A 23,371-nucleotide genomic window follows, 5' to 3' on the forward strand; every position below is an offset into this window, starting at 1 on the left:
GACATTACTTTGCCAACAAAGACATTACTTTGTCTAGTCAAGGCTATGGTTTTTCCAGTAGTCATGTATGGATGAGAGAGTTGGACTATAAAGAAACCTGAGCGCCAAAGAATTGATGCTTTTGAACTGTGGAGTTGGAGAAGACTCTTGAGAGTCCCTTGGACTGCAAGGAGATCCAACCAGTCTATCCTAAAGGAAATAAGTCCTGAATATTCATTGGAAGGACTGATGTTGAAGCTTAAGTTCCAATATTTTGGCCACCTGATGTGAAGAACTGATTAATTGGGAAAGACCCTGATGCTGGTAAATATTGCAGGTGGGAGGAGAAAGGGATGACAGAGGATGAGATGGTTGGATGGCATCATGACTTGATGGACATGAGTTTGAGCAAGCTCTGGGGGTGATGGACAGGGAGCTCTGGCGTGCTGCAGTCCATGGGGTCGCAAAGAGTTGGACACGACTAAGCAACTGAACTGAACTGAACTGAACTGAACTGGGGTGGTTCAGACAGTAAAGAATCTGCCTGTAGTGCAAGAGACTGGATTGGATCAATTGGGTTCAATCTCTGGGTCAGAAAGGATCCCCTGGAGGAAATGGCAATCCACTTCAGTATTATTGCCTGGAGAATCCCATGGACAGAGGAGCCTGGCAGGCTGCAGTCCATGGGCTCGAAAAGAGTCGGAGATGACACTTTCACTTTCACAGCCAATTAGCGATGTTGTGATAGTTCCAGGTAGACAACAAAGGGACTCATCCATGCATATGCATATATCCATTCTCCCCCAGTCTCCCTGTCCCATCCAGGCTGCCACATAACACTGAGAAGAGTTCCTTGTGCTATACAGTAGGTCCTTGCTGTTGATCCATTTTAAATATAGCAGTGTGTACATGTCCATCCCAAACTCCCTAATTCTCCCTTTCCCCCATCCTTCCCCTCCGGTAACCATGAGTTCAGTCTCTGAGTCTGTGAGTCTCTTTCTGTTTTATAAATAAGTTCATTTGTATCATTTCTTTTTAGGTTCTGCATACAAGGGATGCCATTTGATATCTCTCTTTCTCCGTCTGACTTCACTCAGTATGACCATCTCTAAGTCCATCTATGTAGCTGCAAACGGCACGATTTCATTCTTTTTAGTGGCTGGGTTATACTCCATTCGGAGAAGGCAATGGCACCCACTCCAGTCCTCTTGCCTGGAAACTCCCATGGACGGGAAGAGCCTGGTAGGCTGAAGTCCATGGGGTCGCAAAGAGTCGGACACGACTGAGCGACTTCACTTTCACTTTTCACTTTCCTGCATTGGAGAAGGAAATGGCAACCCACTCCATCGTTCTTGCCTGGAGAATCCCAAGGACGGAGGAGGCTGCCGTCTACGGGGTCACACAGAGTCGGACACGACTGAATCGACTTAGCAATACTCCATTATATATACACATCACGTCTTCTTTATCCGTTCCTCTGCTGGTGGGCATTTGGGTTGTTTCCACATCTTGGCTATTCTAATCAGTGCTGCAGTGAACCGGAAGAGTCACTTCTCTCTGGCATCCCTTCTCCAGCCTGGAAATCCCTTGAGATGATGCTGAATCCTCATTCAATCCTGGAAGGGCTTCCTGCATCACCTCCAATGTGTTCTCCCTCCTGTTAGCTCTGAAACTTCTTGTAGCCCCACCAGGCCACCTCTCTTTCTTTTCCTTAACTTTTTATTTCCACCTGTGAGAGTGGAGCCTGAGAATGCTTCATTGCTCCTATAGGATGACCAGATTTAGCAAATAAACATATAGGATACCTACTGCCAAGTCGCTTCAGTCGTGTCCAACTCTGTGAGACCCCATGGACGGCAGCCCACCAGGCTTCTCCGTCCATGGGATTCTCCAGGCAAGAACACTGGAGTGGGTTGCCATTTCCTTCTCCAATTGGATACCTAGTTATATCTTATTTGAATTTCAGATAAACAACAAATACATTTTTTATCATAGATCAGATCAGATCAGATCAGATCAGTCGCTCAGTTGTGTCCGACTCTTTGCGACCCCATGAATCGCAGCACGCCAGGCCTGCCTGTCCATCACCAACTCCCGGAGTTCATCCAGACTCAAGTCCATCGAGTCAGTGATGCCATCCAGCCATCTCATCCTCTGTCGTCCCCTTCTCCTCCTGCCACCAATCCCTCCCAGCAACAGAGTCTTTTCCAATGAGTCAACTCTTCGCATGAGGTGGCCAAAGTACTGGAGTTTCAGCTTCAGCATCATTCCTTCCAAAGAAATCCCAGGGCTGATCTCCTTCAGAATGGACTGGTTGGATATCCTTGCAGTCCAAGGGACTCTCAAGAGTCTTCTCCAACACCACAGTTGAAAAGCATCAATTCTAGGTGCTCAGCCTTCTTCACAGTCCAAATCTCACATCCATACATGACCACAGGAAAAACCACAGCCTTGACGAGACGGACCTTTGTTGGCAAAGTAATGTCTCTGCTTTTGAATATGCTATCTAGGTTGCTCGTAACTTTCCTTCCAAGGAGTAAGTGTCTTTTAATTTCATGGCTGCAGTCACCATCTGCAGTGATTTTGGAGCCCCCCAAAATAAAGTCTGACACTGTTTCCACTGTTTCCCCATCTATTTCCCATGAAGTGATGGGACGAGATGTCATGATTTTCGTTTTCTGAATGTTGAGTTTTAAGCCAACTTTTTCACTCTCCACTTTCATCAAGAGACTTTTTAGTTCCTCTTCACTTTCTGCCATAAGGGTGGTGTCATCTGCATATCTGAGGTTATTGATATTTCTCCCGGCAGTCTTGATTCCAGCTTGTGTTTCTTCCAGTCCAGCGTTTCTCATGATGTACTCTGCATATAAGTTAAATAAACAGGGTGACAATATACAGCCTTGACGTACTCCTTTTCCTATTTGGAACCAGTCTGTTGTTCCATGTCCAGTTCTAACTGTTGCTTCCTGACCTGCATACAGATTTCTCAAGAGGCAGATCAGGTGGTCTGGTATTCCCATCTCTCTCAGAATTTTCCACAGTTTATTGTGATGCACACATTCAAAGGCTTTGGCATAGTCAATAAAGCAGAAATAGATGTTTTTGTGGAATTCTCTTGCTATTTCCATGATCCAGCGGATGTTGGCAATTTGATCTCTGGTTCCTCTGCATTTTCTAAAACCAGCTTGAACATCAGGAAGTTCACGGTTCACATATTGCTGAAGCCTGGCTTGGAGAATTTTGAGCATTACTTTACTAGCATGTGAGATGAGTGCAATTGTGCATACTGCTTGGAACATATTTACACTAAAATTTTCTTTTTTTTTTTTTTTAAGTTCAAGTGTATCTAGGAACCCTCCTTTTATCTGGCAAGCCTACCACCTGGGCTAGAGGAAAGTGATAGGAAAATTTGGGGCAATGTCTGGGATCCTCCCTAGTGTAGGTAGACCATAACACCCTCTGGTCTTAAGGTGCAGGCCCAGAAGACTTCTCGATGTGGAAATAACCAAAGCCAGACCCAATGGGAACAAGTAAAGGCTGTTTATTCAGAGCTGGCTGGGGCAGGAATCACTGTATTTTGGCAGGGATTCAAAGGCAGACAGATAGGAAAGCTCCATAGCGGGAAAAGGGAAGGCTTTAAGTATGGCCTGGTTGGAGGCTGTTGGCTTGGAGAACATTTTAATAGAAGTGCAACATCCTATGTGATTGGAGAAGGAAATGGCAACCCACTGCAGTATTCTTGCCTGGAGAATCCCATGGACAGAGGAGCCTGGTGGGCTACAGTCCATGGGGTCGCAAAGAGTTGGACACAACTGAAGCCATGCAGCGTGAATTCACGCTATATATTTAAAAATCTAACCAGCACTCTTGCTTCCCATTATCTTTAAACGTTCATAGAGACGAACTCCCACCGTATTAATTAGGAATCTGGCAGTGTTTTGACAAATCCAAATAACTTTGTTTTGTAATCTCACACAGCCTTTGTACCCTGATGTACAATATCCTGCTCAGCAGCCCTGAACCAGGTAGGGTCATCACAACAAAGCGTGGGATTGAAAAAAAAAGGATGGACACCTTCAGCTCCCTGAGAATTTTTCCCCAAACCCTCTCCACCGTGCTTTCTCATACCGGGCTCTCCCCGCCAAAATCTTATTTCATTCAGACGTGACCCAGGACATACAGCACTTCCTCTTGCGCTGCTCAATCAGGAGAGGCGGTCACGAAGGGCAAGTATTAGCTCTGAACTCTGGGATGACTCATCCTTCCTTTATCCTGGCTGCTAAGCAAACCAACAGACCTTGCTCCGGTGTGGGCGTTTTTTTTTTTTTTAAGATTGCCTTAAAATAAGCGCCCCCCCTTCAACCTGCAAAGACACTCAACCTGCTGTGCAAAAGTGTGTGGGAGGCATTCATATCCTGCGTAACTAGGAGGGAATTTTCTCTGAGCATTTTGTCCACAGGATACAGCCCTGCCTAGCTTGAGTTAATTAACTAGAGTACCTGATGGATAAATAGTCCCCAAATAGCCCTGCAGAAGCTTCAGTGGGTCTTTAACGTCCTTAACTGTTGAGGCATCACAAAATAAAAACCTCCTCGGTGAAGGAAAGGGTTAAGGGGAGAGATTATAAAGGAGAAACAGCATCTTGCAGGCATAGCGGAGTGTGTGCTCACACGTGGTCAGTCACTCAGTCCTGTCTGTCAACCCCACGGACTGTAGCCGGCCAGGCTCCTCTGTCCATGGGATTTCCCAGGCAAGAATACTGGAGTGGGCTGCCACTTCCTCCTCCAGGGGATCTTCCCAACACAGGGAAAGAACCCACGTCTTCTGTGTCTCTTGCACTGGCAGGTGGATTCTTTACCACTGCGCCAAGTGTTCTCTGTCGGTTCCCAGGAAAACTGCATTCCAGACACCCATTCAGTTGCAGCCTTAAACAGCCCAGCAGACGTTTGCTCCCAACATCCCACCTGATCCCAATTGTACACTTCTTTTTGCTAGTCCTCCGTTTCTCTCTCTGTGAAGTGGATCGCATTTGTTTTACCCCATCCCTCGTTTTTTTCACATCCCTGTTTGGAGGCTGTCAGTGAAACATGTATTCAGAGGCTTCTCATGGACTTCTGTGTCTCCCACTGGGACAGAATGGATCCCAGCAGCTTTTATTTGCCAGAGTGGCACTTTCTAAGATTTACAGAAGAGCCAATTAAAAATACCAACAAAGAAAATCATAAATGGAAGCATATACATGTATTTGAAAACAAGTGTTCAGACATATGGGGCTTCCCAGGTGGCGCTAGTGGTAAAGAACCTGCCTACCAAAGAGGGAGACATAAGAGACAAGAGTTCAATACCTGGGCTGGGAAGATCCCCTGGTGGTGAGCAATGGCAACCCACTCCAGTATTCCCTCCTGGAGAATCCCACGGACAGAGTAGCCTGGTGGGCTACAGTCCACAGGGTCGCAAAGAGTCAGACACGACTGAAGTGACTTAGCACACACATTCAGACATATATGTGTAGCCCCGTCTGCCACCCCACTCACACACATAGAAATATACAACTTGGTAAATACATATGCAGGCACTAGTGAACAGAGAGATATGCCGGGGAAATGTCTGCACATCCATACTAGAAATCACACAGACCCACTTCCTGGGTAGACATTCTCAGTCACTGTCTCAACCCACAAGGTGAGAGATCAAGCCAGCCTTGACCTCCTCCATGCTCCCAGCTCTGCTCTTCATCAGAGGTCATGACCACCAGTGGGGCAAGATACGGATCCAAATGCCTACTTATTGAGGTGCTGTGCCAGGTCTGGGGAACATGGAGAGTAAGACAGTTCCTCCTGTGGGGCTCATGTCTAGCAGAGGTGGCTCAGTGGTAAAGAACCCACCCACCAAAGCAGGAGACACAACAGACATGGGTTGGGAAGATCTCCTGGAGAAGGCAATGGCAAACCACTCCGATATTCTTGCCTGGAGAATCCCACAGACAGACGAACCTAGTGGGCTAGAGTCCATGGGGTTGCAAAAGAATTGGACACAACTGAGCGTCCCCCCCCACACACATACACCCTTTCTATTGTGTATCTGAAAGGAGGTGTACAAACAGTGACAAATCCACATGAGAAGTGAGTTCAAGAAGCTGAGTCCACTTCTGTCTTCCTGGACTCTGGAATAGAGGCGAGTCTTGTCCTTGCTCGTAGAATGAGCCTCGGGCCCAGAGGAATCTGCTCAGCCCAGGTGGGATGTGAGCTCTCTGTGGGAACAGCTCTGTTAGTTTCCGTCCGTGGTCCTTCCCCTTAAGCCAATTTCTTCTGCTTGTTCCTCAGGTATGTCTGCTGGTAGGAGTTGAGGAAAAGGGCCAAGAGGCTGAGGGAGTACAGGAGGACAGCCACGTTGAAGCTGTCGGGGAAGGGGCACTCAGCAAAGAGATTGTAGGAGGAGCAGGCGGCAATGGCCACAAACTGACCCTGGGGAGAGGAGGTAGGAGAGGAAAGAGAAGACAGGAGAGGGTGAGAAGCAAAGGAACAGGCAGATGCTCCCCTTGACCTTCGGGCTCCCAGGGCTCAGGACGAGGAAGAACTAGGAAGCACCACCCCAGGCCTTCCTTCTCATGATGCTAAGAACCTTCCTGACCCCTCTCTTGGTCTGGTCCCCCGTTTTTCCCCATCCCACCCTGTCACGTCTACACTGATGATGACTTCAGTCTATCCTGAGCCCCAAAGGGGACAGCTCAGGCAGTCACCTACAGTTGGCGATGATGCTCTCCAAACAACAGGGTCCCCCAGTCCCCCAGGGATGCAACAGTGACCACAGACTCGCAGGACATTAGCCGTCCAAGAGCACCTAGCCCAGCCCCCTCACTTCACTGGAAGATGAGACTGAGGCCGGAATCGCTTGTTTCGGGCCTCACATCAGGTCAGGAAGTCAGGGTCGGTGCTAGGATCTGGCGAGATGGTTGCTGAGATGTTGCAAGTTGAGAGGCTAAGGAAGCGACAAGAAGGACTTTTTCGTGGTCAGATTACAAGTCACTGGTGCAGTTGAGAATAGAAGCCGGGGCTCCACTGAGACCCTTGGAGCCAGCAGGTCTTTCTCACCAGCTGCAGGATGGTAAGGTGCCGCTTCCACCACAGGAAGGGGTGCAGGCGGGGCCCCAGACTGGCCAGTCCATAGTACAGGTACGTGAAGACATGGACCAGAGCGTTCAGCATCCCGACGAAGGCTGCAGGGTAGGGTGGGAAGATGGAGGGAAGTGAGTGGCTCCAGGCTTGCCTGTGCTCTGGACTCTCTCTTTCAGTTTCAGTCTTCCAAGGAGCCATCTCTGCACACCCCACAGAGACGAGCCCTGGTATGGCCCTATCACAAGGGGGTCCCACACGGGCTGCTCGAGGTCACGAAGGTGGGCTGTGGGTTACAAGGATGCCAGACGGGGATGCTTACAATGCCTCCTGCCCTCTCTGGGCTGATGGCCTTGAGTGTCTCCAGGTGCCTCCTCCCCAACTCCAGGGAGGGGTGACTAGGATGCTCCAGGGAGCAACAGAGAGAAAGTGGGAGCAGGGGCCAGGAGTCATGGCCACAAAGAAGAGGAACCCGGGAGCCGGGCTGCATGCCTCCGGAGCTGGCTGGCACTCAGTCCAGCAGAAAGAGGTCTGCCTCACAAGTCCTGCCCAAGCCCCTCACTCACCTTGACCCCCCGGCACGTATTTGACCCCTGCCCACCAGTTGAAGAGCACGGTGCCATGGTGGTAGAGGTGCAGGAAGGTGATCTGCTCAGGCTTCTTTCGTAATATAAAGAAGACCTGTGGAGGAAGAGAAGGCTCAATTCTGGGGTCATTGCTCCTCCAGACTCCTCCTGGGGCCTCAGATACCAGGGACAGGGTGACTGTGCCTTCTGTACCGACAGGGAGGCTAAAACTCAAGGGTGATAACCGCAGTCAAATGCCTGGACAGCCCCTTCCGTGTGCCAGGTCCTCTGTATGTATAAAAGCTCATATAAACACTCATAATGGCATGCGGTTTATACTCATTTCCATTTTATAGACAGCAAAGCTGAGGCACAGAATTTAAGTAAGCTGTTTGTCGCTGTTCTTCAGTCACTAAGTGGTGTCTGACTCTCTGTGATCCCATGGACTGTAGCCCACCAGGTTCCTCTGTCCGTGGGATTCTCCAGGTAAGAATACTGGAGTGGGTTGCCACTGCCTTCTCCAGGGGATTGTCCCGACTCTGGGATCAAACCCGCATCTCCTCCATTGGCTGGTGGATTCTTTACTGCTGAGCCACCAAGGAAGCCCAAGTTGTTCAAGGTTATACATCTAATCGGAGGCCAAGCTGGGATTTTGAACGTAACTTGGCTTCAGGGGCTGGGATCTTCCAGTATTACCTGACCAACCCCACCCCCCACCCCACCCAAGGGCACTGGGTAGAGAACTCAAGTGTCAAACACCCAGCCCAGGACCCAGAGAACCATCAGGCAAATTCCCTAAGGTTCTCCACTCAGACTCCACTTTAAGAGAGACTTTATCACCACCCCCAAAACTGTGGCCTCGCCCCACCCCCACAAGACTTCTGGATTCACAAGCAGGACTTCTTTTACTTATAACACTTAAGGCTTTTGCTGTCTGATGTCCCTTGCTACATAACAACAGTTTCTAAAGTTTGTTTCTCTTCCCATTTCCACTTAACCTGGAACCTGGTTGCTAATGGAAGCAAATGCATCCTTCTTTCTCCAGGTCATGGGATTGAGATTTGACTCTGACATCAGCCTCAGGTGTGGCCACCAGGGATGCTGGAGGGAAGCGTTTATTCACAGTGCCTTCAAAACCACCCCAGACCTGGCTGACAGAGGTAATTCTATACAAGGGACAGGCACTCACTGTGTCAAGTAATTCAAGGACTTTTGAGAAGAAGCACCACCAGCACACACTCGCCATCTGCTGGGCAAGGAAGGGAAGTGCAGTCAGAGTGCTCTCAGGCTGGTGGTACCTCTGACCTGGCACCACTGACTTTGGCTGCAACCCTGACAGTCCCTCTGCACCCTCTGCCCCCACAATGCCCACCTGCCTGCAAGAAGATACCTGTTGGCACAGAAAAAAGGAGGATCCGTGACTTTTAACCAGCACACAGATCACTCAGGGATCTTGTTTGTTGAAAAGCAGATTCTGAACTCATGTTCCTGGGGTAAGCCATGAATTTCTGCATTTCCAACAAGTTCCCAGTGATTTCCTGCCATCTCTGGTCCATGGACCATGTTTTGAGCAGCAAGATTTGAGTCCATCATTCAATCTCCCTTGATTCAACACCCAAATCACTGGTGACTAGCCAAGCCTAAGTTCTTTTTTTTTTTTTTTTTTACTGCAAGGAAGCCTTTTGTTCTGCTTCCAGTTGAAAGAGCAGCTAAAAATAATCTAAAATAATGGAATATTGACCACTTGGCTACCGCACATTCCATATGTGCCAGGCCCAGGAGTGAACTCTTTCATACATCAGCTTGTTCTGTCTTCATCCAATTGTTTCCTTTTATAAAATAAATGTCATATCCCCATTTTATAGATAAAAAACTGAGGCCCATAAAAGGCTGGGAAGCTACCCATGGTCACACAGCAAGAACTGGCAGAGCTGAGAGTCACACTGAGGTCTTCTGAGCCTGTACTGAGCTGATCTTCACTGAGTCCCATCAGAAGACAGGGGACGGCACCTGGTTTTATGAAGTTCATCCTATGAACTCTCTCTCTATTACAGAGAAGAACAAAATCTGGCTACATGTTGGACTTGTTTCGTTAACTTCTCCCCATTGCTTTTTGTTCACTAAAAGGATACTGTCCATACATAATGGCCGGTCTCGGGGAACCCTGGCCCCCTGCCTCAGTGTTATACCAAAGGGCCTTTGTTCATGGAGATGTCTGGACCCTGCCCTTGTTCATGGAGACGTCTGGACCCTGCCCACCTGTGAATGGCTGCAAGAAAAAAGACATTAACACATCCCCTCACTCCCACTCCCAGGCTGGCCATTCTGGGAAATCTTTAAATGCAAGATTAATGACTTTTTACTTTGTTTCCTCACCCCCTCCCATCTCTGTTCTATAAAAGAACCTGGCATCCAGACCCCTTTAGGATGGTTATTTTGAGACATTAGTCTGCCATCTTGTCAATCAAAGGTGTATTCCTTGCCTCAGCACGTCTTCTCCCCACTTATCAGCCTGAGGCCTGCGAGCAGACCAAGCATAGACTCTGATAACATCTCCAGGCCGACCCTCCCACTGCCTGTCTTACCCTCATCCAAAGCTCGTTCTGGCTGTAGTCTACTGGCTGGCAGAGGTAGCTGTAGTTAGCCAGGAGTGAAGTGGCCATGAACTAGAAGGAAGCAAATAGGGAACGATTAAGTCACGATGCCTGCCCTGCCCCACCCTGCTAGAGCCTGGCTGGTTGAAGGCCTGAGAGGACATTCTGGACACCAACATCCCTCCCCAGCCCTCACTGACGCTTGGTGAACGACTGCCAACGAGGTCAACCCTGCGCTCTGGCTGGCTCAAAGGCTGGCCTTGCACACATCCTGCTGGCCTCCAGTTTTGTTTTGTTTGTTTTTAATGTGGGTAAACATGGACCACAGACCCACACCAGGCACCTACTCTGCATGAGACCCTAAGTCAGAGGCGACATGAAGCCATGCGCCCATCAGCCCCGCCCCCAGGAAGCTAAGTGCTCCCCTGAGGATACAGGAACCCATCCTTGCTTTCCAGGATGAATAGGAAACAGGAGGTGTTCCAGGAGCTGGTAGCAAGCTGGCAATGAGGAGGCCATGGGGCCAGCAGAGGAGAAAGTGAGGAAGTTGCACGCTGGAAGGAATATCTGGACTTCTGACTCCCAGGGCTGAGAGGGATCAGTGGGGTGGTGGTGGAGGCTTCTACCAGCAGAGGGGCAGCCACAGGAGCAGAGATCCAGCAGAATCTGTTCATGATTTTTTTTTTTTTTAACTTTTTGGCCACCTGCCACACAGCGTGCAGGATCTTAGTTCCCCAATCAGGGATTGAACCTGTGTCCCCTGCCGCGGAAGTGCGGAGTCTTACCCACAGGACTGCCAGGAAAATCCCTCATGAAGGGTCTTGAAGGCTGTTTTAAGAAACTGAAATTTTATCATTGTCTGCTCATGTGAAAATGAATCCAGAATGGTACTAAACACTTCACATTGGACCCTGCTCTGAGCCCCGAGCCACCTTGATGAACCGAATAAAATTCCCTGAATGAGAGACTCTTCATTCTGGTCCTGCTGGCCAAGGGAGCTATGGAGGGCTTCTGAGCAGGAAGCCAACGTGGGCATGGCAGGCTTTCAGAGGATCATGGGAGCATCGGAGTAATCTGTCACCACAATTAAATGACAAGCTCTCGGACGTGTCTCATAAGGTGTCAGCCTCTTCCATATGGTACCAGACATTCTGAGGGGCCTGTCTTTACAAAGAGAAGTAAGAGACAGCCCTGCCTTGGACGTTCTTGCTATTGGGAGACAAACAACACATCTGGAAGGATCACTGGGTTTGGAGCTCAGAAAATGGAACTGAGGTTAGCAGAGCCCAGGCAGAAATAGGAGGTGGTGGCTTTTAGGTGCAAGTAGAGAATGAATTCCACGCGGGCTCGCCGCTCACTTCCACTTTTTTATTTAAGGAAAATGGGCTTTAGGGATGGAGGTTTGCATCTAAATGATGCTGGGAAAGACTGAAGGCAAAAGGAGAAGAGAGAGGCAGAGGATGAGATGGTTAGATAGCATCAGTGGACATGAATTTGAGCAAACTCTGGGAGATAATGGGAGACAGAGGAGCCTAGCGTGCTGCAGTCCATGGGGTCGCCAAGAGCTGGACATGACTGAGCAACTGAACAACAAGTAAAGACATGGCAGCCAAAGATAACCCAGAATTCCAGCCCCTCCGGCCCCGTCGAGGCTTCTCAGTTATCTGCATGGGAAGATCATGGTTTTATTTATCCCCTGGCACCCCCAAGGAAGAGACCCTGGGACTGCAGGGTCCCCCACCAGCCTTACCTCATAGAACATGTACCCCGAGAGAACCACCAGTTCCAGGTTGTAGGCGGCGAGGGGCCCTGCCAGACTCAGAGGCTCACGACTGGACATAAGGCGAGGCCCTGCCACACCAGGAGGAGGTAGATGGCCAGCAGGAGGGTGACAGGCAGCGGCGAGCCCACCAGGAACCAGGAATCCATCCTCGGGTCTGGAAAAGCAAGAGGAGGCAGGCAGCCAAGATGGCCTCCAGGCCCACCCTCCACCCGCCCCTCCCTCACTCTGCTGGTCACCAGCTCTTCTTCCTCCAACTGCTTGGCATTAGTCTGGGTGGAATAAACATAAGAAAAACGCCATCCGGTGACGCCACCTCCTACCTCCGTTCTCTAAGGCCCACAAGTATTTATTCCAGAGTTTCTCCAGGGCCCCGGCCATTCTGAGCACCTAAGGTTAGAAGTGGGGTTTGCATCTCACGTAGACCACCTCCTCTGCCTACTCCCTCCCCTTCCCACAGCCTGAGGGTCTAGGAACCCAGGACATGGGCTAGGGGTCCCCACTGCTCTGCCCTCGGGCATTGGATGACCACCACCACCCACGGTCCCCTTTGGGGCGAGTCCATGGGCCACAGCGGGGCTCGGATCCTCACACTTCTGCTGCCCCTCTCGGCAGCGCCCCCTGCCCGGCGCCCCCTGATATTACAGGGCCCAAGGGAGGAGCGTGGCTGTCGTGCAGCCCAAGGGGAGCGGCAGAGAGGCGTGACTCGCTGGGTTTCCTTAGTCTTCTCATTCCACCTGCGGTCTACTGAGCACCCCAGGCTTCTTTCCCAGCCTCACCAAACCCAGCCACCCCCAGTTCGGTCCACGGCTTCACTCACCCTGTGGCTCCTCCTGGGCTCCTCCGGTTGGTGCCCGACGTGCTCTGGCTGCTCGCCGGGGGCGTTGAGGTCGGTGATGGGTCCCAGACCAGTCCTTGAGCTCCAGGGTGCAGGACAGTGCCCCCACCCACCCTGGCTACAAGCTTTCTACTCCTCCCCACCCCAGCTCTGATCTGTGGTGGTCCTAGCCCAGCCCCCCCAAACACACACACTCGCGTTCACACTCACTCACTTCCAGGTGCTGAGGCTCCTGTCCTCACCTGGCTGGGGACAGGACACTGTCTCAGATCCAGGGAGACAGAGCAGCAGGCAGCCCAGGGGAGGAGGTTGCTCAGAAGGTAAAGGGCGGTGGCTCCAGGGAGGACAGGGAGGAAGTCAGACGGGTCAGCAGCCCCTGCCCTCCCCCCACAGGGAGACCAGTCCCCTCTTAGGGTCCCCACGCCCTGCACCCCACAGTCTTCCTGAGAGGCAGGCAGGCCTGGGGACATCACACCCTCAGGCCTCCCCCCAGGACAACCACGCCCCCCATCTCAGATTCACTTCCTCCTTCCCCACCCACACAGTGAAGGATTAAGTTTATTTTTTTCAGATCCTACTGGATCCTCCGGCTTCCTCCAGCGCTGACCAATGGGCTGGAGGAATATGGGGGTTGGGGTGGGAATCCCACTCGCCTCTGTTGACAAGCCATTAAGATGGCTGTTTGTCCAATGCAGCCTTTCCCTCCTCTCTCTGTAAGATGCTAAAGAGCCACAGGTTTAGAAGCCGCCGGGACACGCTCCGTCCCCCTCCTCGGTGACTCCGGAGCGCCCCAGCCAGGGCCTCAGTTTCACCTACTGACAAGACCAAGGTCTTGGGAAAGCTTGTGAAAAATCATGTGCACGTAAGCCTTGGATTATCCATGCTCAGGGCCAAGAGGATTAGGAATCTGAAAGAACTAGAAAAAGTAATGGATAATCCCCACCGTGAGGATTTGGTTTAGCCGTAGGGCTGGCAGGATGCAGCTTGGTTACATGTCTCCCTGCAGACCTGGGTTGCCCCTGCCCTCTCTCCACCTGGGAATGTTTCCTAGCTGGGCTCCAGCCCGAGGACAAGTCGTATGTCTTCCCATGTAAGTCCATGCCATTTCCTATAGAATCAAGTCAAGCGGTTCTGCTGAGACTTCAAGGCTCCCCCGAGTCCAGCTGGACCCTCCAGCCCACAGCCCAATGCACTGCTTTGCCATCACTCTGATCTGGTCCCCACACTCTCCCTAGCAACCTGTACCCACTTCCCATCCTCGGATGGGACGGGCCAGTTCCTTCTCCACACTGGTCCTCCTTGTTCAAGGCCAATCCCTCCTCTGCCGCCTGCATCCATCTCCCTTATCCGTCCTCCCTCTCCCATGACAGGCATGGTGGGTACCCCGGAGGTTAGTCCGTAAGGTTGGCAGTATAGCGGAAATGTCAGTTCCTCGTGGGAAACAGCCATCAGGCTGATGTCGGAAGGATGTAAACACGACACTGCAGGCTGCTGTCGCCCTCTGTGGGCAGCTCTCACCGGTGTCTTCACGATGCCAGGTGGATAACTTTGTACTTGTCGCTGGAGACCTGTGGGAAGCCCCCTGTAGGGGACCCGAGATGCTGCAGTGTCCACCTAGCCCCTGGGAAGCAGGTGGGATCCAGAGAAGTGGACTGTGACTTTAGGCAGCACCACCTCAACCCGGTGCCCTTTCTCTGAGCTGGGCACAGCTCTGCCCTGAGGGAGGAGCCCGCTGGTCTCCTGTGATGCACCCCCCCCCACTTAAGTGCCCCCTGGAGTCTATAGGTCAAAGAGTTTAGCGGAAAACTGCCATCCAACTCACGACTGCAAAATAAGGTCTTAACTGATGTCACCGTGGATTCCTTCTGCCTGAAGAAAAACTACAAAAAACCTCATCCCCTCCTCACCCAGTTACCCTCAGACTCACAGAGCCCTGGCTGCCCCCCGGCAGGGCAAGCTAAGCCGCCTCTGGGGCTATGACGTGAGCAGGATGCCTGCCTGAGGGTGGCGAGCTGGAACTTGTATAGGTGGCATGCAGGGTACACACACTGTCACATTATAGTTACTCCATGAGGTCATTGCCACGGGTCACCCACAGTTCTACACACCACGTACACACTAACCGAGACCATCCTCACAACCCCGGAGCTAGGTACTATCAAAAGCCACTTTAAGGAGGAAACTGCTGCAGCACAGAGAGGTTAAGTGACTTGTCCAGGATCACACAGCGCCCAAGGAGCAGGGTCAGGGTTCAAACCCAGACAGCCTGGCTCCAGAGCCCTTGCACTCGATCATGTATGACACTATCGCTAAGTCATGTCCAGCTCTTTGACTGCATGGACTGTAGCCCAGGTTCCTCTGTCCATGGGATCTCCCAGGCAAGAATACTGGAGTGGGTTGCCATTTTCTCCTCCAGAAGATCTTCCCGACCCCCGGATTGAACTTGAGTCACCTGCGTTGCAGGCGGATTCTTTACTGCTGAGTCCCCTGGGAAGACTGTGGTTTGTTTTACTGGGAAGAAAAGAATCAAAGGGTGGCCTTGCCTGACAAGAAGAGGGAGTCTTAGCTTATTCAACACAGCTTTACAGAGAGCGACGTGCCGGCGGGTGTTAAGAATACGTAACCGAATGCAGGCATTTTTGAGCATTTGTTCTGTTCTGCTGTGGATGCAGCGGGCTGCCCAGAGTCAAGGGGGCACAGCCTCTAACACCTGGCTCTCTGGTGAGTTGGGGGAAGGTAGTGAGAACTTGGTTCTGCTACTTTCCCCAAAGACCCCTGACTGTAGGTCAGGTGAGTGGAGGCACATTCCTTGACCAGGACTCTTGACAACTGGTTCCAAACCTGAGGCCCTCACTCCTGACTAGAATATTCCTGGAGACAAGATGCAGGGAAGATGCGCGTGGGTGTGCGCATGTGTGTGCGTGTGTGTGCATGCGTGTGCCCACACATGTGTGTTGAAGATTATAATCTATAAGGAACTTTGCACGTTTCTGTCTTTGCCTGAGCGGCCCTCAGACCCCAATCACACACGTCTGTGTCTCCTTTCCTGTCTCGTGTTCTCCCTGCCTCTCCAGAGAAGCCGTAGGGCAAGGGCGACAGGACCAGAGGGGAAAAGAAAGCGAGGGTGGAAGGCTGCCATCGGTCAGGGGGACGGAGGGGCAGGAAGGAGTGAAAAGGAGGGAGTCACAGGGGAGGATGCCCCAGTGTGGACGGTGCTACCTGTCCAGCTGTCGGCGAGCCCGGCCCGGCTCTAAGGGAGCCCAAAGAGTCACCCCCGCCCCGTCTGTTCCTTCAAGAGAACACAGCTCCGACTCTGCTGCACTCTGGCCTCATTTCCTGCTTCACCCCGGATGCTTGGCTTAGATGCTACAGCACCGGGCATGTGGGTGGGGGTCTGTCTGCACCCCCAGCAGCTCCCCCTCAGGCTGAGTTGAAAGAGCTCATTGTCAGGGTGGCTCCCAGGTGTCTTTGCTGGGCACCCCCCCACCAGCCCCCCACATGCAGCAGTTGGCCTTTGTATGGTATGACGCGGGCTGTTGCCAGCGAGGACAAGGACAGCATTCATTTCACTCATAACAGGATCTGGCAGATCATCCTGTAAGGGGGCAGTGACAGTCACGCACATCCCAGGAAGGCATGTGGTCGGCTGCCTCCCAACAGGCCTTCCAGGGGAGTGAGATGAGGCTGCAGCCACTCCTGGGCTGAAACCCATCCTGGCACAACCGCTCTTTTCAGCCTGTGGCTTTGTGGTGTCATGGTCAGAGCTGCAAATAGAGATCAGGTTGACTCCTTGTGACACGGAGCAGGACCCTATGGTCCCTCTGCCCCATGTCCTCCACCTGCCTCTTGTCTGTAGAAAAACTTGAGCCAAAGAGTAAGTTAAATCAGAGAACTGACAAAATGCAGAAGCAAAGGAAAACAGTCAAACATGACCAAATAGTAATAGTTTAGTCACTAAGCAAAGTCAAGGATCTTTTGTTCCTCTTCAGCAGCTATAGATAATATTCTGAGCCATACCCTCTTATAGATACCGAGACACCCCCACCCCCACCCATAACGTGTAAGAAGTTAATTACATGACGATCCGATTGTAGCTGTTTCCTGCTGCTGCTGCTAAGTCGCTTCAGTCATGTCCAACTCTGTGACCCCATAGACCGCAGCCCACCGGGCTCCCCCTTCCCTGGGATCCTCCAGGCAAGAATACTGGAGTGGGTTGCCATTTCCTTCTCCAACTCATGAAAGTGAAAAGTGAAAGTGAAGGCACTCAGTCATGTCTGACTCCTAGTGACCCCATGGACTGCAGCCTACCAGGCTCCTCGGTCCATGGGATTTGCCAGACAAGAGTACTGGAGTGGGATTGCCATTGCCTTCTCCGAGCTGTTTCCTAAGCTGCCACAATTCCAAGAACTGGCCTCAAAGCAATGGGAACAAATTGATTCTGGAGCTGAAAATGAACTGTACTTGAAACAACCAGGATGACGCTGGTCAGACCACCGAAGGACCAATCTGAAGATGGTTGTCGGAGCTGACTGTGTTGTTTCTGCGTGTAATCCCCTCTGTCTGCTTGTACACCCCTGAAACTCCCCTTTAAAAGCTTTTGCCCACTGATTATCAGTGGGGAGGAGTCAGCCTTTGACACAAGTCTGCCCTCCTCACCAGCTAGAGGTTTCTGGAAATAAAGCAAATTTTCCTTTCCAACAATCTTGCCTCTTTATTGGCTTTTGAGCAGCAAGCAGCTGGACCCCCTTTCAATAGCACTTGCACAAAGATTCCCCGGATGACCTTGACTTTCCTCTGCTGGTTAGTAGATGAAGCTCCAGATTCCATCAGGCTCACTCCACTTCTGGCTCACTGCTCATCTCACCTTGCATGTCATCTTCCTCGATCACTGGTTCTGTCACATTAGCAACCGGATCCGGAAATGGGAAAAGGTACTCATAGTCCATCAGTTCCAAGCTCATCTCCAATTAGTACTAAAATTCTCTCTGAGTGCATCAACTGATGAGTAATAAATAAAACGCAGTTTATCCACACAGTGGATAAAAATGGGCAAAGTACTTCCTTAAAAAACTAAAAATATTATGGAAATACCATATGATCCAGCAATTCCCCTTCTGGGTATATATCCAAAGAATACATACAAGCTAATTTGAAAAGATACATGCACCCCAATGTTCATAGAGTACTATTTACAATACTGTAGCCAAAAATATGAAACCACCCAAGTGTCCATCAACAGATGAATGGATAAAGAAGATGTGCTATCTATATATAAAATGGAATACTCCTTGGCTGTAAAAAGACAAAATCTTGCCGTGTGCAACAACATGGATAGATGTAAAGGTAGTTATGGCTTAGGGAAATAAGTCAGAGAGAGAAAGATGAATACTGTATGGTATCACTTATGTTGGTGGCAGTTTAGTCACTAAGTCGTGTCCAGCTCTTGCGACCCCATGGACTGTAGCCCACCAGGCTCCTCTCTTCATGGGATTCTCCAGGCAAGAATACTGGAGTGGGTTGCCATTTCCTTCTCCAGGAGATCTTCCTGACCCAGGAATCAAACCCGGATCTCCTGCACTGCAGGCAGATTCTTTACCAACTTTAGGTTATATGTGGCATCTATAAATTAAAACAAGTTAGTGAATGTAACAGCCAGGAGCGTCTCCTCCACTTTAGCGAGAGACAGCAAGCTTGTTGGGCTGTAACCGGATTTCACTAATTTTTTATTTTTATTTTTTGCCCCATCTTGTGGGATCGTAGCTCCCCAACCAGGGATCGAATGCCTGCCCTCTGTAGTCGAAGCGCAGTCTTAACCGCTGGACAGCCCGGCAATCCCATAGGTATTTCTTGAGTGAATGAACAATGTATGGGTGAGGCAAACCACACGTCTTGGGCCTGGAGCGTGTCCAGGGAATGACCTCCACGTGTCGGCCTAGTTTGGGCTGCGGTGGGCCCTCCAGTGTCCACGCTCCATCTCCTACAGTCGCTGAGGTCTGGCCACAGACATGCTGGAGGAGCCCCGGCTGCCCAGGCCTTTCCCGTTCTTGCCACTAGAGGGCAGATGCGACCTGTGGATGCACCCCAGCAAGTCTGCCCTGTTCCAAAGGCACCTTGGGCTCCCCCGCTGAACAAGATATTAAAGAAAGGCTTCTGCCAAGATCTCTCTCATCCAGAGATCATTTCAGAAGTACCAGGTGGAGGAGGGCATAAAACAAAGCCCTGTGGCCTGTCTCTGGGCAAGAGGGGTGAAACAGGAGCCATCCCTGGTCCCCAATAGCCTTTGCAGAGGGGACCCCCGAAATAAGAACTCTGAGACCCTCTGCATTGTGATCCAGGCCATGTCACCTTCTGGAGAGACAGGCTTGGGGGCACCCTTCTGCACCCTGTTCCCCACAGTTAAAAAAGCAATTATTCCAAGTCAGAAAACTGCTGACACGCTGCCTCAACCACATAAACTCTTAATTCCAGAAGGCCCAGGCTGAAAGAGACCTCACCCAAGTCCCTTGGGGCCAGGACATGCCCACGGAGGGAGGGGCTGTCCCCAAGGGCGCACAGCCACGTAGAGGGGAGACCAGGACCTGGTCCTACTGAGCAGGACACATGTACTGATGGATCAAACGATCACCTTTCTCCCTGTGTCTCTGTCTCTCTACCACCACGCACAGCTCCTAGTCTCCACTGAAAGAGTCTTTCCTCAACCTTTCGAAACACCTAGGAAGACAAATAAAAGGATCGGGAGGGGACTCCCATCACACTGCACGTGAGAAAATGTGCCGTTTCATATCAGATCCTGAATCTCAATGGGGAGACTGCGTTTTTCATTCCGCGCCCCACTGCCGTGACGGAGCCCACCAGCCAGAGAGAGCAGGGACCTGCCCGGCCACCAGCCAGCTTTCTCCCTGTGACACATGTGTGCACAGGTCACACACGTGACACACGCAGCTGGGGAGACTCTGCTCTACTTCCCGGAGAGACAGAAGCAAAGGGCTTGCGGTGATTAAACAAAGACGTGAGCTGGGCTTCCAAGTCCTTCAGGAAAACTTGGTTACACCACAGGCTTTAGGAAGAGGAAGCCCAGGATGTGATAGGCTTGTCTAAAAGTCACAAAGGTAGCTCCTGCCCTATGGTTAGAAATCAGCTTTGCAGACACTGCCCAGTGCAACATTTATTCTGGTTTGAGGATGCTTAGGACATCCCAGGTGGCTACAGTGTTGAAGAACCTGCCTGCCAATGCAAGAGACAAAGCTATGACAAACCTAGACAGCATATTAAAAAGCAGAGACTTCACTTTGCTGACAAAGGTCCATAGAGTCAAAGCTATGGTTTTTCCAGTAGTCATGTACAGATGTGAGAGCTAGACCATAAAGAAGGCTGAGCGCCAAATAATTGATGCCTTCAAACTCTGGTGCTGGGGAAGACTCTTGAGAGTCCCTTTGGGCTGCTAGGAGATCAAACCAGTCAATCCTAAAGGAAATCCACCCTGAATATTCATTGGAAGGATTGATGCCGAAGCTGAAGCTCCAATACTTTGGCCACCTAATGCAAAGAGCTGACTCTTTGGAAAAGACCCTGATACTGGGAAAGACTGAAGGCAGGAGGAGAAGGGAATGACAGAGGACGAGATGGTTGAAAGGCCTCACTGACTCAATGGACGTGAGTTTGAGCAAACTCCAGGAGATAGTGAGGGACAGAGAAGCCTGGCGTGTTGCAGTCCATGAGGTTGCAAAGAGTCGGACGTGACTGACTGAGCGACTGAACAACAAGGATGCTTAGTCCAGTGTTTTTCAAACTGCAGAGAAAGTTCCTACGGAGAACCATGAAAGTGATTTTGTGGGCTGTATAATTTTTTAAATAAAATTAGAACAGAATAGAAAGAAACTGACTAGGAAGGAATAGAATAAATTAGAAGGCAGTAAATTTTATTTCCCCAAATATTTGTTTCCTATGTGTGTATATGTCTAATGATACACACGTGAGTGTCTATTTGCGGCATCACAGCATAAAATATTTTTCTTACTATGGGCTGGCATTAGAAAAGCTTTAAAAGTTACTGGTTTAGCCACAAAGTATAAAATACTGGTTTCAATCATTGTGCTTTTGGACAGTTGTTTTCAACTTTCTGAACTTTGGTTTTCTTGTCTATAAACTGAGAATCGTGGTAGATCCATCTCACAGGGTTGAGAAAATTGATTGTGATGGTCACAAAGTAAGTGTCAAATACTAAACATGTGTGTTTCTCAGCCGGGTTTGAGAAAATTGATTGTGATGATCACAAAGTAAAGGTCAAATACTAAACTTCCTTGTGATATTTCACATATATGCTGCAAGGACCCATATTCCAAGGTGACAAAGACCCACGGCAGTCAGGCCAGGAAGAAGGCACTAAGGGGGCACCTGCCCTCCCACCACGGGCCTGAATCGGACCCTCCATCAGCTCGCCAGTCATACGTGGCGCAGCATCATCTGGCTCCTGGGAGATGCAGACTCCTGGGTGCTGACAAGACTCCTCTTGATCTTTGCAAGAGGATGGGGTCTCCTGAATCAGGACCAGACAGAAAGAGGAGAGGGCAAGTCCTGAAGGCAAATCGTGCTCCTTCATAACTTCATGAGGGCCAGGCCTCACCCTCTTCCTCGTTCACTCCTTCTCCCCACAGCAGCTCCGCGAGCAGGAAATGCAGCGGCTTCAGAGCCTGGCAGGAGAAGCCAAGGATGAACAGACGGGCAGTCCCTGCTGCTCGCCAGGCTCTCTGTCTTAGCCATTCACGATAAGCTTCAGAGAGATCCTCGGCCCCCCGAGGAAGGATGGATCGGGTAGGGAGGACGCGAGCCCTCGGCGTCTTTTGCTTGCAGGGAGAGAGTGGCATTTTATATTTAGCGGATGACTCACCTTCAAGCGCATTAGTCACAGCCTCCCAGCTCCGTTCTGCAGGCTGGATGCTGGGTTCTCAGAGGGGTGAGATCAGACAGGAGAGCAGAGAGAGCGAGCTGGGGGAGCCGAAAGAACAGACCGGCTGGGGAGACCAATGCAGGAGGAGGAGACACGAGGCGGCCCCGGGAGCAGGCGGCTGACTCCTGTCGGGCAGAGAGGTTCCAAGGCACAGGACTCTCTGGTTCAGGGTGGCCCTGAGCACCCAGCGCTGCTAGGGAGGGAGAGAAGAAGAGGGGAAAGCCCAGAGCATCCAGCTTGGAGGGCACAGCTGCGGCCTGGCTCCCAAGTCCAGGAGCTCTGCAAGGGGCCCTCTTTTGGCTCACCAGCCTGGATGCATCCTTGGGCCGACTATGACAGTGACCAACAGGGGAGCGAGAGTTGCAGAGAAAGCCAGCAGACCATGCCCGGGCCGGAAGCCCAAGCAGGAGAGAAAGAGACCATCTGAGAAAGATGCCTTGGGTCCTGCTGCCCCCATGCGGAGGCTATCCCCCTAGAGCCTGTCGAGGGTTCTTCCTGGACTCTGGGCTCCCTGAGCACCAGGATGGCCTCCTCTCATCTTTCTTCCTCCTTCAGAGCTTCGTTGAAAGCTTCGTACCTAGACAAATGGGTTTACCAGGTGGCGCTAGTGGAAAAGAATTCGCCTGCCAATGCAGGAGACATAAAAGCTGTGGGTTCAATCCTTGGGTCAGGAAGATCCCCTGGAGGAGGAAGTGGCAACCATCCCAGTATTCTTGGCCAGAAAATTCCATGTGCAGACAGCCTGGTGGGCTATAGTTCACATGGTTTGCAAAGAGTCAGACACAACTGAAGCACTTAGTACGAAGGCTCACGGCTAGAGAAATACGTCTCATTGCCATGAAAAGGAGCCTTCCGGAAGTGCCCCAGCTGAGATGCACAAGGTGGCTCTGTTCCGGGCCTGCCTCCTCCCCTGCCAGTCTCGCCTGCCCTCAGACGGCTGCAGAGGTGCCCGGGGGAGCCCTGGGCCAGCCACCACGGAAGGAGGCTCTATGCCAGTGGGCACAGGGAAGCCGTGGACATGCCGTCTCCCCTCTCCCGTCTCCCCTCTCTCAATAGTTCCCCCTTTCACCAGCAGACTGTGGGCTCCTAAGAACAGGGCCCTGGACTTCCTTTGTATCTGTCCCTACTCCCTGGTGGCCCAGACAGTAAAGAATCCGCCAGCAAGGCAAGAGATCTGAGTTTGATCTCTGGGTTGGGAAGATCCCCTGGAGGAGGGCATGGCAACCCACTCCAGTATTCTCGCCTGGAGAATCACCATGGACAGAGGAGCCTGGTGGGCTACAGTCCATGGGGTCGGACATGACTGAGCGACTAAGCACAGCACAGCTGCTCCCTGGCTGGTGCTAAGGACACATGATAACATGCCCGGCCAGTTGTAACAAGACAAGCAGGTAATCAGGAAGCAGATGTGAGAGTTGATGGAGAGGGTGCCCAGGCAGGCCTCAGAGAACTGGGTTACCCACTCCTGACCTCTGGTCTCAGCAATCCAATCTAGAAAACAGTGAAATGCTATTTGCATCACAAAAACACAGTTGGGAGGGCTCAGTGACACAGA

General features: G+C 51.2%; 1 pseudogene; it reads right to left on the minus strand.

Annotated features, from left to right (window-relative positions):
- Nucleotides 1-3,503: 3,503 nt before the first annotated feature.
- On the minus strand, nucleotides 3,504-23,019 carry LOC101907388 (elongation of very long chain fatty acids protein 4-like; annotated as a pseudogene).
- Nucleotides 23,020-23,371: the final 352 nt, after the last annotated feature.

The sequence above is a fragment of the Bos taurus genome, chromosome 5, assembly GCF_002263795.3.
Source record: "Bos taurus isolate L1 Dominette 01449 registration number 42190680 breed Hereford chromosome 5, ARS-UCD2.0, whole genome shotgun sequence".
NCBI classification, from domain to species: domain Eukaryota; kingdom Metazoa; phylum Chordata; class Mammalia; order Artiodactyla; family Bovidae; genus Bos; species Bos taurus.